This window comes from Urocitellus parryii, chromosome 7 (assembly GCF_045843805.1).
Source record: "Urocitellus parryii isolate mUroPar1 chromosome 7, mUroPar1.hap1, whole genome shotgun sequence".
Taxonomy (NCBI): domain Eukaryota; kingdom Metazoa; phylum Chordata; class Mammalia; order Rodentia; family Sciuridae; genus Urocitellus; species Urocitellus parryii.
Window position 1 is genome coordinate 146,462,151 of NC_135537.1, and position 19,851 is coordinate 146,482,001.

The window sequence follows — 19,851 nt, forward strand, 5'->3', positions numbered from 1 at the left end:
TCATAGCTCCACGGTGACTGTGACAGGTCTTGGTATTGGAGTGGTTTTAAAGGCAGAGCCCAGGTCTTATTAAGCTAGACGGCCAAGAAAGCACGCTAAAAAAAAAAAATTGCATGTACTCAAAGAAGTGATGTTTCAGATCCCACAACCCAACATAAACACTGACTTTTATAGCACACGTGACTTTGGGCATCTGGCAAACTTCCATAGACTGTCACGACACCAATGACATTTAAAAATGAAGGCTCATCTGAACCAGGTGAGATCTCTGGAGGTGTCAATGTGGTGAGAAGGAAGGCACCACTGATGAGGTGTTCTTTGTCCTAGAGTATAATTACCCTTATCCAGGTAAAAATAAAGGGCAATAAAAGGAGGAGGATGTAAACAGTGGAGTTTAGTCTGTGTTCTCTAAGATGAGAGGAAGCAAGAAGTCAGGAGTTATTGAAGCCACGTGATGAATTTCCCTGCCCAAACCATTTTTAATAAGTACTTATTCAGAACAATCTATGGCTGCATGATTTTTTAGGATTCAAGAATCTGATTTGCAATCAAAATACTCTGTCTTATACTCTCCCTATAAGGAAATGAAGAGCCAGAAGAAAAGAAGTAGATGAAACGAAGCCAGCAATCTAATTCCGTCAATGACTATATTTAGACAGTGAGCAGCCCCTCTTAGGAGACGGCCCCGTGGATCAAGGAATTACCAATAACTTTTCTTGGGCCATGGCTTTATAGGGCATGCTATGCTGTTTTGCCCATCATGAGAGAGCTGGCAGTCCACAAATCACCTGAGGGCAGGATCACACTCAGAAGTGACTTGAGCAAATGATTTGTGTAAGTTAATGTGTACCTCCTATGGCCATGCTGCCATCAAAACACTGGGTCAAATCAAATGAGTCCATCAAGGTGCTATAAAATATGCATGCAAAGAGAATGGATGTGATGTTTTTGAGAATAATAAAACAGTCCATAAAAGCTACGAAATAAATCAGCTGTTCTTTCAGGCATGGCAGACCAAACACCACATACATCCATATATATTATATATGCTGTAAGCACCCATATATTATATATGAGCACTTATTGACACGCTCGGAGAAACACAGAGTGATGAAGGTGCTTGCATTATGGAGGCATTTGCTATGGAGGCTTTGACACACGGACTGAAGCAATGCTTTGGCTTCTTATCAATGGTTTTGCCAAGGACAGCCTGTCCAGGGAACACTCTATGTGGGGAACATGGGTATCCCTAGAAAGGATGAATCGTAAATAGGAAATGTGGGGAGCTCACTCTTATGCCATGACACGAGTAGGTAGCTCTAGAGGGATTTTGTGCTTTGCTCTAAAACTATGTTTTAAACCTCAGATCGAGGGGGGAAATACACCCCTAACCTTCAGGCTAAGCAATTACTGTGTTGGGAGGTGAAGAATCCTTCGCTGCTCTCTTGCACACTTATCAACAATGGCAGCATTACTGATGAGTGTTTTCATGGGAGAGGCCCTTTGCTATACCAGTGAAGCTGTCATGGACATAAATGGGACACCATCTCTGCCTTCGAAGATTTACCATCTATGATCAGAGGATGATGTGTAGGCAGGCATTAACGGCACTACCAATAACAAATGAAATAGGTGCTTTGAAAAAGAATGTAGGCCCAGGAAAGAATGACGAATTTCAACTGCAGAGTTTTCCAGAAGGTTTCCCATCCAAGATGGAATTGGGAACATGGAGGAGTAGGATTTTCATCAGCAGAGAAGTAGGAAACATACCCCCCCAGCTAGGGGATGTCAGAGAACCAGAGAAGAGAAAGACAGGGATTCCAGTTGGTGCCATGTGGGGGCTCCCGCGAATCTCTGGCTAGAATGGAAACATTTTTCCTTTCTCACGACAGCAAAAAGGATAGGGGCTATTCCAGAGTGACTTGGAATCTTAGTCATACATTTTTTTTTTTTTTTTCGGCTGTATCACTCATCTATCTGTGAGGGGGTGTTACCCTGGCAAAGTGTCTTGAATCCCTAAAAATAAAATCCTTTCCTTCCAAGTAGTCACCGTTAACTCAGGGGCCTGAGACCAGGCAAGTTCAAGAAAAGCACCCCAAACCATTAATCCCTGAGACATTATCAAGCCTATCCTTTCAGATCTTGCAAACTTTGGTGATGGTATTTTTATTTTTTTCCTCATCCCCAGAGTCCTCTCTGTTTCTCTTTGCTGCCTGCCTTCTCTCAGAAGATCTCCAGTGTTCAGATATCTCACTATATGTCAGAATTCCTAGTGTGGATAGAATTCAAGTTCCTTGGTAAAGGTATTCTGGGCCCCGAACAAACAAGGACTATTTGCAGTGCTCTTTGGGGCTGGATCCTACTGGCTTGCAAGAACCTATTATTAAATTTTCATAAGTTTTGCAAACTAATTGATATGATGTTGGTAGCTTGAAATTGGCCATGCTAGGGGTATTTATAGCATGAAAACTGACAAAAGCAAATCAGGAACCCTTATTTTCAGAGAACTGATTGTATTTATCTCTGAGAGTCACCAAACATTCCGCGCCAGTTAGCCAGGAGCACACCAGTGCTTTCAGGGAACTGTCACCTTACTCCACAAATGTGGAATGTTGTTGTCCCAAGAAGTATTGTGAGATGTGTGTCAGCGCTGATGCTAATCAAATGCCCATCACTAAGACTTCTGCATGCTGCAGAGGAGAGAGGAGGAGCAGCAGAGTTCTGTGTGGAAGAATATGGGCTATAATTATTTTTGACTGTGTGATCTCAGGCAAGTTATTTAAGTCTCTCCAGTTCGTTTTTCTCACCTGCAAAATAGCATCAGTGAGTCCTTACATAACAGAGTTTCGGGAGAGATTAAATAAGATAATATTTAAGACACTCAGAACAAAATAGTACTCAGACAATCAATGATAAGTTTGAGAGCCACCTAGGTTCAAGGGCTGGTCCTGCTACTCTCTAGCTTATACCGCCTTGTTGAAGCTATCTGACTTCACTGAGTGTCCATTTTTCTGAATAAAGAGTTAGAAAAATTTGATCCATTTCACAAGGTGCAATGCATTAAAGAGTCCCCACATCACCTAACTGCTTTCTGGTGTTTTTGGTATTGCAGAGCCTCGAAGGCTACCCACAGCACTTCACAGTCCTAGTGAACTAGCGTTTGCTAGTTCATGAGGGAATTAAGTTCCATCAATAAGATGCTCTTGTGTGGAGGGCAGACCCAAGGCAGAATCCAGCATTATCTTTTTTGGCTTTCTTTTTGTTGATAAACAGGATTGCGGAGACCCTGGTCATTTCCAGTGTCCATGACTGGTTGTTGTGTATTGAGAGGTAACTGTGCTGGCAGTGCAAGCCTTTGACCCCTGCTGCTGACAGACCTGAAAGCAGCTCTCCCTGGTTCCTGCAGTGTTGTTCTGGGAGTCAGGTCTGGAGGTCCAGCCTCCAGTCTTCCTCCAGCCCTTTTAATGGTATTGCAAATACCCCGGTGACTGCCTGAAAGGACCAAAATGGATTTGTATTCTGCAACTGGATCTCAATCGATCAACAGGGCTTAGAAGGATAACATAGGCACACAGGATAGTGGACCTAAAACACCTAGTCTTTTGCCTGGTGTGTAACAGGTTCTTCATGAATATGAGCTCCACTTTCTTTCTATTCTCATTAACCTCTCTTTCTCTATAGGAACAAAAAAAGACCCTGTTCACTGTGGCTTAGAATCAACCTGATTTGTTTTGGATGCTCCTGTGTAGAATGTAGGGAAATGTACATTCCAACCCGGAGAAATCCAGGTCACTACTCTACGTCTACTTTTATACATGTAAATCCTCAAAGGATGCTAAATAATGTTACAAACCCGCAGCTCTCATGGTTAGGACTATGAACTCATTGCTGAGCTCAGGAGGTAAGGGTAGCTCTTCTAGAAACTGATAGAAGATTGGCTTTGCTCAGAAAAATTTTCCTTGGGATCCAAGAATCAGGTTTGTGTCTGTGTATGCCTATTATCAGTGGAGGCAGTGTATAACCCAGTATTATTAATTAAAATTTTAAAAATTTTCAACTGAGCATCTACTCTTATTAGAGTAATTATTTAGAAAAAAAGCAAACCTCAGAAATTCTCTGCTGTTTTACTCCAGTCCTTTCTAAGTTATTTCCTAAGCAATAGCAGTTGTTTCTGTGATTAAAATGTCAGGAGGTGGACAGAGCTGATTAGAACAGTCTCTGACCACATGCATCAAGAAGTCCATGTGAGAGAGTGCTGGATGACCTCATTATTAATGTGGTGTATTATATTAACCTTGTTCTAAATGTAAAATTTTCTGTTAACATTGGTACTCAGCTCTTCCTGGTGTAGCTTCTGCACCTCAGGCAACCGCTTACTATTAGAGTTAAACATTGCAAGACTATTAGAGTTAAACATTGCAAGATGTCTTGGTCTGGAAAAATTAAATGTAGGACTATAGCACCAAATTCAGTGTCCGTTTCTATCTCTTGTTCAGAATGCTGACCTCATCTAAGGATGCGGCATCTGGTACTTGGTGATGTGTCTGCATACTTACCCTTGGGGGTCCTGTGGGTGGTGGCATGAAGGTGGTCAGGGTAGGCAAGGTAGCTTTAGTCTGCATTGTGTTGTATGTTCAAAGGCAGAGGGAGAGTCACAGTGTCACTATGAAGGTACCAAGATGCCATGATAAAACTCCATTAGTCAGCTTTGTAGTTCTCTGTCCAAAATACCCGATCAGAGCAACTTAAAGAGGAGAAAAATTTTATTTTGGCTCATGATTTCAGAGGTGCAGTTCATGGTTGGCTGACTCCATAGCTCTGGGCCGCAGATGAGGCAGTACACGATGGCAGAAGAGTGTGGTTGCAAGAAAGCAGCTCAGTACAGGGCAGCCAGGAAGCACAGAGAGAGCTCCACTCACCAGGGACAAAAATAAACTAAAAGTCATATCTCCTGTGACCTACTTCCTCCAGTCACACCCTACTTGCCTCCTGTTACCATCCAGGTAATCCATAACAGTGGATTAATCCACTGATTAGGTTAAGGCTCTTATAACCTAATCTTTACTTGTGAAAATTCTTTCATTGCCTTACATGTGGAATTTTGAGGGATATCTCATATCTAAACCATAACAAAAAACAACAATTTAAAGAGTCAACATGATTGAATAACAAGGACTTCTGATCCTAAAAGCCACTGATGTTGGGTTCACAGCTCCCTTCCTTTCCCAGTGCCACACCAGCTTTAAGGAATGGGGAAGAGTGTCACTTCGGCAGTCACAGGGACCTGGGATCCACTCTTTACTCTGCACCTTCGAGCTCTGTGTCTCAATCCCCATTCTTTTGTATTTGTTACTGACTTTTCATGTTTCAACTTCATGCAATAGTTTACACACTTTTTTTGTGTGTGGGATACATATATTCATTGTGTACAATCCAAATGAATCCACTGTATACAATGAATGTTAGCACATGTGTCCATTCATGTAGCCCTACCAACATTAGGATGCAGAACAATTCCACCACAGCCAACACCTCCCTTAGGCAGGTCCCTTTTGATGCAAACTCTACTTCTCCATCATTTGCCACTTTTTTAACTGTGGAAATCATTGATCAACTCTCCACCCCTTTAATTCGGCCTTCTCCAGAATCCTATATAAGAGCAGTCAGAGAGCATGTAACTTTTTAAGGTTGTTTTCCTCCACTTAGCACAATGCCTTTGAGATCTGCTCATGCTGTTGCATTTATCAATAATAGTTCATTCCTCTTTATTGCTGAAGAGCACTCGGTTGTATGAATACCACAGTTTACTTATCCATTTATCTATTAAAGAACATTAGAGTTGTTGCAAGTTTTCAGTGATTATGGATAACGCGGCTATCAGCTTTCATGTACAGTTTTCTGGGTGAACGTGAGTTTTCATTTCTTTAGTGAAGAATTCTTCAACCTTGACATTTTCAATGGAACAATTCTCTGTTGTGAGAGGGATTGCAGGGTGTTTAGCAGCATGTCTGGATTTACCCATTAGATACTGGTAGCAGCTTCTGTCCCACATGTTCTAGTCAAAAATGTCTTCTCACATGGCCAAATATTCACGGCGGGGGGGGGGGGGCAAAATCACTTTCAGTTGAGAATAAACGCTCTAATCAATGCTCTAAACATCCAGACAATAAGAACACGTCTAACTTTAAAAAGAAATCTCCAGGTTATATTTCAGCATACCCATGTGCCATTTTTCATTCCTACAAAGAATGAATGAGAGTTCCAATGACCCCACTTACTTGTCAACACTTAGTACTAGCAAGTTCTTAGAATTATGCCCTTCTAGTAACTGGATGGTTCCTCCATTTACAGGTCAGGAATAACAATGTTGTGGCAGATAGTAGTGCAAATCATGAATATTTCTTGGTTCTTCAAGTCGTGTCACAAGAAAATTTCATTTCTTATACCCCTTAAATTGCATGTGACTATGAATTGCCTTGGCCTGAGTGAAGAGGGTGGGTGGGTCACCTCATGGTGGACATGTGTGAAAGCTGATTGTCCACTGCTCTCTCTTCCTTTTCTCCTGATTTGGCAACCAGCTAATTCCAGATGGCAGGGACTTCACTGGCCAATACCTTTGAGTGAGATTCACAATATGAGAGTGTCCTGCCAAAACCCAACTGGACATGAGTCTTGCGTGAGAATAGACCTGTGTTATTTTAAGCTACTGACATTTTGTGATGGTTTTCTATCTCATCCTACCTAGCCTCTCTTGTCTAAATCAAATTTCTATTTGATAGGATCATTGTATTAAAGAGAAAAGCAAGCAAGGCATTTAGCACAGTTCTTGGCTCAAAATAAGTGCTCAGGGAAGGAGTGCTATTATATTATAATTATTATAACTATTCTGTTTACTCTTCATTGACCACCCACCCTATGCAATTCTCCCTTTTATAAACTCCTTCCTATTCTCTGAAATGCATTAACAAAACATCTCAGTGTTTTCAGTGCACCCTAAGATTCTGGAGCAAACACACATTTCATTGGCCACATGATTCTCAGGTGTGCAGGTATATCATCTAGGGCTCAAGGAAGCAGCATTGCTGTAGGAGCAAATAAGTACTTTTGAATGATAATGAATGCTATAAAGTCATTTTAAAATCTGTCTCCTATGGGTCATTGTATGTTTTGAAGTCTTTTATTGGTTGGCAGCTTGTTACATTTCTGATCTACTATTTATTTCATTCTTAGAAGTTAAGAGAGGTATAAAAACTCTGATGGTTCTCAAAGTTCACCGCACATGAGAATTGCCTGCAGAAATCTGAAAATTCTCATTAAAAGACTGAATCCTACTGAAATTCTGAAGTAGTAGATTCTTAGTGGGGTCTTGGACTTAACATATTTTTAAATGTTTCCCACACATAATTCTGATGAGTGGACAAGTTCAGAAGTTACTGCATTAGTTATTCCACCGCAGGAAATATGACCCTGAAACTCCTGATAAGACTCAAGAGAGGTACCTGGAAAGCTTCTTGAAATCATCCCTGCTGTTTAAGGATGCCACTGTTAATATTTTTGATCATATTCTTCATAATTTAAACATAAAATATTTAATATATGGCCCCGTAAATTTGCTTTCTATTTTCCATCGTAACATGAGAATTTCCTCATTATTTAATTTATTCAATAGCTAAAGTAGCATTGTGTTAGATAGTACCATGCTTCTGTAGCTGTTCCTCTACTATCAGACATCTCTGGTAGCTTCCAACTACCTGAACTTTGTGTTAATATGAATGTTGTCTGTACATATATTTGATATCCCTCTCTGTTTCTTTAGGATAAATTACTAACATTGAATCATTGGGGAGTCAAACACTACAAATTGTTGCATGGGCCGCCTAAATATTTCCCCCCGTCTCCACTCTTCTACTCCTCATTTTCCTTACAACTGCCAAGATTATCTTCCTAGCTCAGTCCTTCCACCCCATCCCTACCCTGTTGACTAAACCTGGGGTAGGATCCCTGTCCAAGATGGCCAGGGGGAGCATGCTTATCTACCTCCCTTCAATCTTCCAATTTTATTAAAGTGAACAGAAAGGTATAAACTGAAGGACCGAACTAATGAAAGCTCCAGACAATGGGGATGAACGGAAACTTTGAGGAATTGCTGAATGATAAACAGCAAGTCGATAAGGCTTGGCTAAGAGTGAAGTCTAGAGAACAAGGAACCCAAAGCCGACCTTTGAAAGGCTCACTGCAGAGAGGGGAGCTCTGGTTCTCAACAGAAATCTTGGAGAAACTGCAAATATTGATGCTGGTGATGAGATCAATCAGGGCCAAGACCTGTTTCCCCAGATGTGAAGATTGAATACCCAAGAAATGCCAAGGAAAGCATAGAAAGCAAGCTTTATTTAAAGGCTAGAACAGAGACAGACTTCTCTACAGAGAAAGGAATCCAGAGCTGGTATCTGACGAAGTGAAGGTGTCCTGCCCCTTTTATACTTTTTAGATTTCCTTTGCTCTTATGACCTCCTTCCCCCACTTATCTTGCCTACATGACCAGGGACCAAAATGTAAGCCAAAAGGTGGAAGAGAAGCCTTCTGGGTACCTCTTCTTGTCTGCCCAAAGGGGCAGGAGAGGAGCCACCCAGGATGTACTTTATTAACAACTCCTACAACTTCCTGTGGGAAGGAACAATTCCCTGGAGGTAGGTCACCTTGGCAACAGGTGGAGGACAAGCGGGAAGGACTCTGAAGGTACTAGCATTTGATTTCTTTTCCTTTCCAACCAGATCCCATCTTCCTGATTGGACCCAGTTATTTATTACTTACTCGGACTGTCTTTTTGTCCCCTGGCCTCAATGCAGGGAGCAGGAGTTTCAAAGAAACCCCTCAAATCCACATTAGAGATGAGAATTCTCCTTTTTATTTTGTTTTGTTTTAGGAATTGAACCCAGAGTTGCTTAACCCCCGAGCCACATCCCAATTTTTATGTTTTATTTTGAGAGAGGGTATCCCTAAGTCCCTAGAGCCTTGTTAATGGCTGAGGTTGGTTTTGAAATTGAAATCCTCCTGTCCTAGCCTCCTGGGATTATAGGCATGGGCCACCACACCTGGTGAGAAGAGAATTTTTTTTTTTTGAAATTTTAGATTTTTTTTTTTTTTTTAAAGAAAGGGACAGTGAAACGTGTCTAGGTGTGGAATTCACAGCAGTGGCACTCCTTGAAAATGAAGCAACCATGTCTTTTATTTTCCATATGCTGGTGCTTTGATATCTGGGGACTGCTGACCCAGGAGGTACTGGGTCCTAGAGATTCCTAGAGGTTGTAAATAACGTGTTCACACGTCTTCCATAGGCCACCACCCACCCAGAGCCTACCCCTCCACACCACTCCCTTCACTGGGTTCTCACAGGTAGGTCCCTATCCATCTGCTCTATGACTGGGAGCTCAGAACCAGATAACTGGAGAGAGCCCCTCTGACCCAGAGCCTGCTGGAACTCTCCAGACTACAGGATCCTAAGGTTGTGGATCCTGGCTTTCCCCTTCCTGCAAAAACCACCATGAAAGGTTCTTTCCCCAGTTCCCTTCTTTCTCTCTGCTTCCTGATTGGCCTTGGTGTTTCACACAAGGTCCTGTGTGAGGTGACATGCCCTTTCCTCCTGAGAATGGTGTGTAATCAATTTTTCTTGAATGGCAATTGTTTCCTGGTCTGTTGGCTTCCCTATTTCTCAGGTTTTTTTTTTTTTTTTTTTTTTTTGTAAATACACTATGTTCTAGAACAAAAACCTTTCTCATTATGGCATTGGTCTTCCCAATTTGACAGTCAACTCCGTACAAATCCTGCTTAGTGACATTTCCAGTAGTTTTCAACAATAAAAAAAAAAAGGTAGATAACAGACCTATAGAAGCATGGAAAAAATATAATTCCAGATATAAACACATGTAGAATGATAAAATGGCATTTTATCATTTATATCATATATATGTCCCCGATATATATGGGGCATATATAGATGAAGATAGAAATGAAGAGAAAACAGAATGGACCCATGCACATGCAGGAAGTTAGTTGCATTTCAAATCAGTGGTGATGGGATTTATTCAATAAACTGACTAGCCGTAAAAAAGTTAGATCTGTTTATAATAGACTAAAAATAATTTTGAGATGGATTATAGACATAAATGTAAAAAAAAAAAACCCGTAGTGATTAAAATAATAGGATAATGCTTTTATAATCTGATGCTAAAGAAGGCTTTCCAAAGCCCGGACAAAAACACAGGAAACCACAAAGGAAAAGACTTACAGATTTTATATTTTAAAATTGGAAGTTTTTGTGCTCCAGCAAAAGTCATTTATCAACATATTTAAAAGACAAATGATAAGATAGGTAGAAAAAAATTTTTGTAATACCTAAAACAGAAAAATGGTTAATATTCACAATGTATAACAAGCTCATAAAAATCAATAGGAAAAAGACAACCTTTTCTAATGGAAAAGCAGCAAGGGATATGAATAGGCAATTCACAGAAAAAATACAAAAGGCAAATAAACATATGAAAAGTGATGAACTTCACTAGCAAACAGGGGGTATGCAAATTTAGTCAGCAGTGAGGTAGCATTTTTCATGTATCAGATTGGCAAAACATTTAAAGAAGGATGATATCCAGGGTTGGCAAAGATGTGAGGGAGAAGAAACATCTCTCCCTATTGATGGTGAGGAGACGGCTTTGGGGAGGACGATTTGGCAGAATCCATCAAAATTACAGAGTATTCTTGGTGAGTTTTTGGTGTGGCCATTATACTTTGAGAAATATTTTCACTGGGATGCTTTCCCAGGCGCATTAAGATGTGGGCAAAATGTCAGATCTGTAATAACAACGAAGTAGAGCACTTTGAAGGGTCCTCAATAAACAGGGTTGAATACTGTGGAATATTTCACAGTGACTAAAGAGAAAGAACAGATTTACATGGCCTAACATGAATATCTATGTTGTACTGTTGGTGAAAAAGAGAAAAAGAAAGAATGAAAGTTGCAAAATAATAAGATAACATGTACAGTATTATCTATGTCATGTGCATGTATAAATTTATATATAATCAAATACATATCATATGTATGATATACTAAAGTGACTGATAAAATACTGCTCCATAAACTCACCGGGTTATATCACCATGTTTCTTTTCATTTTGTGGCTAATCATTTGAGGCTCCACAGGCCTTAGTACAGGAAATCAGAATCTCCCACTTGTGCCTATCCCCCAAATTGTCCAAAATCCTCATGAATGTCAATTGTGAAGTGTGTGTGTGTGTGTGTGTGTGTGTGTGTGTGTGTTGGGGGATATTTATTATTCAGCTTTTCTTCTCTTTTTGTTTTATGCTTGAACCACTTTGATTTTTTATTTATTTTTATTTTTTTAAAATTTTTTATTCTTTTTTAATTTTTTATTTTAATGCAAATAATGAAAATACTTAATGTTATACAAGCAGCAATGTGTGTTTACTATCTAAAACAAATGGAAGAGAAACATTTCTTTTGGCAAATCACTGACTCCAGAGACATTGAACTAAGAAAAAGACTTATATGATAACAAATATAATATTACTTTCTAGGAAATGTAGTAAATTAAGTACAGATTGAATCTGTAATAGCCAAAATGATATTTCATGCAACCCATTCTCCTATTTAAAAGTAATTATTTACTGTGATTCTATCACTTATTTTTTTTTCATTTTGCATTTCTTTTTTTAAATTTTTTTAAATTTTTTTTATTGGTTGTTCAAAACATTCAATAGATGAATGGATTAAAAAACAGTGGCATTTATACACAATGGAGTATTACGCAGCACTAAAAAATGACAAAATCATGGATTTTGCAGGGAAATGGATGGCATTAGAGCAGATTATGCTAAGTAAAGCTAGCCAATCCTTAAAAAACAAATGCCAAATGTCTTCTTTGATATAAAGAGAGCAACTAAGATCAGAACAGGGAAGAAGAGCATGAGGAAAAGATTAACATTAAACAGAGACGAGTGGGGGGAGAGAAAGGGAGAGAGAAGGGAAACTGTATGGAAATGGAAGGAGACCCTCATTGTAACAAAAAATTACATATAAGAGTTTGTGAGGGGAAAGGGGGAAAAAAAACAAGGGAGAGAATTAAACAACAGCAGATGGGGTAGAGAGGAAGATGAGAGGGAAGGGGAAGGGGGATAGTAGGGGATAGGAAAGGTGGCAGAATACAACAGTCATTAATATGGTATTATGTAAAAATGTGGATGTGTAAACAATGTGATTCTGCAACTTGTATTTGGGGTAAAAAATGGGAGTTCATAACCCACTTGAATCAAATGTATGGAAGATGATATGCCACTTTGAGTTTTTAAATTGATGCATTACAATTATACATAATACCACCATTCATACATGCACACAATATCACAATATAATTCAGTCCATACCATTCCCCTGTATATGCATTACCCCTCCCATCCTCCTGTCCTAGTTAGCTTTCCATCATTGCAATGAAAAACCTGAGGTAGCCAGCTTATAAAGAAAAAAGGTTTATTTAGCTCATAGACTTAGAGGCTCAAAATTCAAGATCAGTTGTGTATGGGAGGACCTACTGGTTTGGCCTCTGGTGAGGGTGGTGAAGGGCAGCACACCATGGTGGAAGCATATGAGGAAGAGCTTACATTGCTAAATAAGGAGATGGAAAGAAAAGGAGGAAGGGAGGGAGAGGGAGGGTGTATAAAGGGAGTGGTAAAGAGAGAGAGAGAGAGAGAGAGAGAGAGACAGAGAGAGACAGAGAGAGACAGAGAGAGACAGAGACACTGGTGTTCCACAATCCCCAACCCCTCTGAAGGTGCTCTTCCATCCATGACCCAAGGACTTCCCACTAGGCCCCACTTCTCAAAGCTACCACCTCTCAATACTGCCACCATGGGGACTAAGTCCTCAATCACAATACATCCATGTGGGGACACAAACAAACCGTATCCAAACCATAGCAAAGGAGGATGGCAATTTCTCTTCCAGACTCAGAAGATGAATGGGGTGGACCATCACAAGACATCACTGCATAGATTAGCCTGGCACATTATTTTTTAGTTTTCGGCGGACACAACATCTTTGTTTGTATGTGGTGCTGAGGATCGAACCCGGGCCGCATGCATGCCAGGCGAGCGTGCTACCGCTTGAGCCACATCCCCAGGCCTAATTACTTAACCTTCTTAAGCTGTTATTGCCCTATTTCTCTTTTTTTTTTGTAACAAAATTCCAGTTTTGACCCATTTCATACTTCATCCATCCACCTTAGAATAGTTTCTTCTTCTGGCTCACAAAATACCACACTCTTCTACTTCTGGGCTCTCTTCCTGAGAGCTCCATCCGAGTCTCCTTTGCTGATTACAGATCCACACCTCCCCATTTGGTGTTGGGTGCCCCAGGGCTCAGTCCTGAAGTTTTTTAATCTAGCATGATTTAATCAGTCATGGCTTTAAATATCATCATGTTACATACACCCCCACTATTTTACTTTTAGTTTAGCTTCTCCTAAATTCCAGGTTCATATACTCTATTTGACGTCTCCACAAGCATGTTTGCTAAGTACTTTAAATTCAGCATACTCCCGACTGATCTCATAGTATCTTTCCCAGACTTGGTCTTCTTGCATTCTTCAACAAAATGAGAAGTGATAACTCCATCCTTTCAATTACTCAAGAGAAAACCATGGAGTCATCCTTGATCTTTCTTTTCTCCCTCATACTCCATATTTAACCCACCAGTAAATGTTGTTCACTCTGCTTTCAAATTATATCCAGTATCTGAACACTTTTTGCCAGCTCTTCCGCTGCCTCCCTGGGTCAAGACATATGATCCTCTCTGGGTTGCTGCACTAGCCTCCTCCCTGGATGCCTTGGCTCAGCCTTTGAGCTACAGGAATTTTCATCACAGTGATTCTGTTCAACTGTAAAACAGATGGTCCCTCTGCTCACAAGTCTACAGATGCTTCTTATCCCATTCCTCTTATCTTGTTGCCCTTTTCCTCCTGACCTTGCACTCCAGTTTCCTAGTTTCCTGTGGAACAGGTATCTCAGGGCTTTTCCAGCTGATGTTCTCCCAGTATAGGACACTTCCCCACCACCACCCACCAAATCTAATAGTTTGCAAGTTTAAACCGTTCATGTCTTTGACTTTATGTTGCATTTCCAGTGAGGTTTTCCACTACTACACCAGTTAAAATAGCACACTTGGCCTATCCTTTTGGTATCTCCTATTCCTCTTTCCAGAATTTTCTTCTTCAAAACACTTATTACTATCTCTACTAGTTTCCTGGTGCTGCCATAACGAATCACCACAAACTGAGAGACTTAAAACAATACAAATGACTTGTTTCACATTTCTGAAGGCCAGAGACTGAAGCGAAGGTTCTGGCAGGTTCCTTCTGGGAACCTGGGAACAGATGATTCCTCATATAATCTGTTCTTCTTCCTTGTTGGTCAGTTCTCTGTGATTTCACATGACCTTCTTGGTAAGATTGGATTTAAGGCCCATTCTGATTCAGTATGGCCTCCTTGTAGCTTGATTACATCTGCAAAGACTTTATCATATTTTTTTGTGTGTGTGTATGGTAAAATTCAATCATAATATCATCTGACATACAATGTATTTGAACTTATTTTGTTTGCTGTGTTTGTATTTATTTAAGAATATAAACAAACAGAAGAATATAAAGTATATGATAGCAGAGATTTTTGCCTGATTTTTGGTTTTGCTGCCATTCTCTCAGAGAACAAACTGATGCCTGGGTGGGATATGTCCCATAAAGAAAGACTCCCTGCTTGCTCCACGTGCCCAGAAGAATAAAGATTCAACCGCCAAACATGGCGTTTATGGTCTTGAACCATCTGGTCGTCACTTAAGTGTTCCTTCTCAGCTGTTATCATCTCCCTCAGTGTTCCCCGTTTCTACCAAGGTGAACTCCTCCATATTTGGTCATTCTCCCTCTCAAAAACATTCTTTTCCTTGGCTTTATAGCATTCTTATTTGTTTTGTTTATTTATTCTAATCAGTTATGCATGACAGCACAATGCTCTTTGATTCATTGTATACACATGGAGCAGAATTTTTCACTTCTCTGGCTGTACTCAAAGTAGGGACACACCATTTGTGCAAACATACATTTACCTAGGGTAATGATGACTGTCTCATTCCCCATCTTTCCTACTCATATGCCCCCTCCCTTTACCCCATCCAAAGTTTCTCCACTCACCCCATAGCCCCCAGCCTCCCATTTTAGATTGGCATGCACTTATTAGAGGAAATCATTCGACCTGGTGTTTTTGGGGATTGGCCTTTTAGAACCTTACACGTCCTCCTAAGATCAGCTCAGTTCTTACTCCTTGAAACCTTCCTTGTCCCCAAATGCACTATTAACAGTCATTTCCTCTGAGTTCCTTCCAGCTGTTCTATTTTTTCACATTAGAAATCTTGAATGCACCTGAATGTGTTGAGCTGTTATGACAACCCCGACTTTCTCCATTAAACTAAGAGATCCTTCAAAGAGGGGCCAATTTCTGCCTCATCACTTCATCTCTCTTTTACTCCAAATGCTGGTATCTACCATGCTTGGACTGTAAAGACTTCATACCAAACACCTGTTCACAGGGAAAGGAAGCAAGACAGATGTGCTGTCTTGGGCTTTGAAGTAAGAGCAGATATTATTTGGCCATGGAGCCCCAGAACACTTGTACTGTGGAGTCAAGCAATGAGAAGGGTGATAAAGTGGAGGTTTGTAAAGCTTTTCTGAAGTTACTATAAACAGGTGCCTTCCAGGAAAGTCCTCAGTCATGGGAAGAAGGGGCCGAGATTAACACAGGAGCATCAAAATAGATTGCACATGACCCCCAAAAAGAACTTTGTCTCCAGACTATCTTAGAGCTGATGCTAGTGTGGTCAGTGGCAGGCGGATCCTTCCCCAGTAGCCTGCATCATCTCTTAAGGCCCGTCTGTAGAACAATCTCCAGAGGTATTTTGAGCATTGTGGGAGAACTTAGCAGTGTGGTCTTAGACCCAGATGAGACGGAGTGGCTTGTAACAACTGCAGCTCTCAAGTATGAAAACTTCCTGGAGTAATAATTCCCTCCCCTAAAGTAGTTCAAAAGTGTGACTGATCTTGTTTCATCTTTAAGCTGTATTATGCAAAGTCTTTGAGCCACTCTGTTAGAATCACTTCAGTGCTTAAAAAAAAAAAATTCGGATTCCTTGGGTCTCATCTAAAATCTCCTTGACTCAGATCTTTGGAGTGGGACCCTAGAATCTATATTGTCCATAAACCTCAAGGAAAATGATACATACCAATGTTCAAAGATTCCTATATTAAAGAAACAGATCATCTCTAAATCCATCTCTGGGTGATACATCATAGTCAAACACTGTGATGGTTAATTTTATGTGTCAACTTGACTGGACAAAAATATATCCAGATAGCTGTTAAAACGTTATTTCTAGGTGTGTCTCTGAAAGTGTTACTGGAAGAGATTAGCATTCAGATTAGTTGATGGAGCACAGAAGATCACCCTGGCCAACATGGGCTGGCATCTTTCAATCCCTGAGGGTCCACATATTACAAAAGGTAGAGGAAGGGGAATGTGTTTCCTCATTTTCTTCTGGTATAACCATTTTCCATCTTGGGATTTTAGAGCTCCTGTTTTTTAGATCAAGACTTACATCATCAGCACCCCCAACATTTCTCAGGGCTCCAAATTTAGATTGAATTATACCACTGGATTTTCAAGTTCTTCAAGTTCTTCAGGTTGTAGACGGCACCAATTCCTAGAATAAATTTCCTCATGTATATTACCTGTTAGTCAGATCCTCCAGAGGACCCTGGCTAATGCAATTAATGCAACAGCTGGAAAGATAAGGGAGAGGAAGAAAACAGCCAATCTTTGGATATATTTACTGTCTTTCAAGTTGGAGTCTCTGTAAATACTTACTCCCTTCTCCTACCACCAATAGAACTATTCTTAAGAGTGTGGACACTCAGAAAGAAGCCCACAGGCTGTGGGAAGCAAGTCCACAGGGGTGGGACACAGGATGGAGAACAGCAGAGTTTCTGGAGCTTGTTAGCAACCACACCAAAAGCCAGGCAGGGATTCCGAGGTGGTTGAAAGCCATTCTGTATACCTTTTAGTGGATCTAAATACAGACTTCAAATACAGGGTGATACAATGAAAATGAGATCTATGGAATAATGTTCACCCCCTGTTCTGCCAGTTACTTCTAGCTCAATGAATCTGGACAAGTTACTTACATGATCTCACCCACAGATTTCTCCTGTGTACAATGAGGGCAGGATCACCACTTGGCTACCCTGTTATGAAGATTCAGTGAAATAAAATGAGATCAACTTAGTATGATACTTAACACTTAGGAGATCCCTGAAATAAGACTTCTCCTAGGTTCCTTCCCCCTGGTCTACAAAAAGGCATATGCAGAAGTTGGCAAGGATTAAAATTATGAAAGGAGAGGATGAAGGAAAGAAACAAAAATTTAAACAATCAAAGATAAGGGAGAAAAAGGAGAGAGAGGAGAAGAGAAAACTAAAAGATATAGGGAGGAAAAAGAAAAGAAAAGAAAATGAGCGTGGTCCACTCTGGCAAATACAATAAGCAAACTGAAAATAAAATGTTTCACTGCACATTTCAATTAAGGCCTTTAAAGAGAACATGATGCTATTGCAGATTGCTTGAAAAAACTAGAAAGTAGACCGAGGACTATTTCCTGTAGCTCAGAGTGAAATAATATGAAAGTAAACATCGAAAAGCTCTTAAAGCATCCCAAATTGTTTTTCCTTCCTTCAAATGTCAAAATACCTATCTCAACAGATATTTTTAAATTGCATTCTTCTTTCAAGATCCTTCTGTCCCTAGTGCCCCACTTAGGAATGAAAGAAATAACCTGGCTAGAAATGGCACATCTTTGGCAGGATGGGAGGGAAGTTTAAATAAATTTCAATTTGACTGTCTTCTAGATCATGTAGATATTGATTATGTTTTGCTACTGGGTTTTGTGGAAACTGGAGAAAAAAAAATAATCCTTTGGTATCTCCTGCTGTTCCCATTTCCTCTGCTCCATAGCAAATCTCCTAGTGACGTAAACTAGCAATTTATTATTATCACTCATAGTTCTGTGAATTGATGGGGATCAGCTGAGTGCACTTGGGGTGGTTCTTCTTGTCACAGTCCGGGGACAGAGTGACCTGAAGACTCTCTGGGCTGGTGTCTAAGATGGCTCACTCCAGGCTGGCGGTTGCTTTTAGGAAGTTGGCTGAGAACTCAGCTTGGGCTGTCAACCTGAACATTCCAACATGTCTTCTCCAGGTGGCTTTGGCCTGCTTGGATCTGGTGCCTAGATTTTTAAGAGGAACAGCCCAGGAGTGAGCCTTTTGGGAAACCCTGGAGGAGACTGCAAAGATTCTATGACCTAGACTCTAAAGTCATGCAATTGTCACTTCTACTGCATTCTCTCAATATATAGGGCCATGCAAAAAATTAAATGCATGAATATCTGAGTACCCTAGGGGGTGACTTCTGGGAAGGATAGTTCATTGATGGGCCATATGAACTAAGCTGCCATACTTATTTAGCTTTCAGTTAATTTTCCCCACTCATGGGAACATTTCTACTTTTATAAGATCAACAGTGGGGTTACTACCATTTAACTTAACATATAAAACAAGGTTACCCCAAGCCCTAACAAAGCATGTGACCAAACATTCCTTGTTAACATGTCTGTGAAAGCCCTTTAACAAGATAAGAACCCATCGGGGGATCTTTGAGAGTCTCTGGTTCCAATTCCCTTTGGGAGTACACCAGTGACTAGGCACTGGGGAAGCAGACTGATTTGAATGAACCATTTATATGAAGTATCTTGAACAACCCAATTCTCCTACTTTCTTCATCTGGAAGAAAGGATAGAGCCAAACAAGACATTTTATTGTGGGTGGGGGTGTGTACCAGGGATTGAACTCAGGGACACTTGACCACTGAGCTACATCCCCAGTCCTATTTTGTATTTTATTTAGAGACAGGCTCTCATTGAGTTGCTTAGCTCCTTGCTTTGGCTGAGACTGGCTTTGAACTTGCGATCCTCCTGCCTCAGCCTCCAGACCTGCTGGGATTATAGGCTTGTGCCACCGCACCCAGCCCATTTTATAGTGTTTCTTTCCTCCTAATGTTCCATTAGTATGCCAGTAGCTTAGGGTTTTGCAAATAACTTCAAGAATAGAATATTTTAGTTTATTTTGGTTGTTGTAATTCATTTCACTCAATCATCTCTCTCTCTCGCTCTCTCTCTCTTTTTTTTTTTTTTTGAGTTTTAGTTCATTCATGAGGATAGCGTGGGCCAGATGAGTAGAATCCTACTTTTGTCACTGTAGGAAGTTAGGAGAAGAGTGGAGACCATGGTGCTCGCAGATGCCAGGCATGAGTGCTGGTTCTGAAATCCATGAGTGTGAGGTCTGTTCCTATCTGTTCAATCTTTCTGATCCTCAGTTTCCTCTTTTGCACAAAATACCAAACCCAGAATTTTGGGAAGAAGCAGCAAGTGGAACTTTAAGACCTTCCCTATCACTGGGACTTTTTATTTTATTTTATTTTTGGTTTGGTTTTGTCCTTTTAAACCTCACTTGAATGGCAAAATGGTTATAGTGTGTCTGTAGTTTTTCGTTATCACAAATCTCTTTGAGAAGCAGTCAGAGTATGAATAACACACATACATAAAAAATGAGCAAACAGTATTTCAAAGCAAGGCAAGCCTGTTTGAAAATTTGGACTAAAAATCATAGTTTCAAACCGATCAGAAAT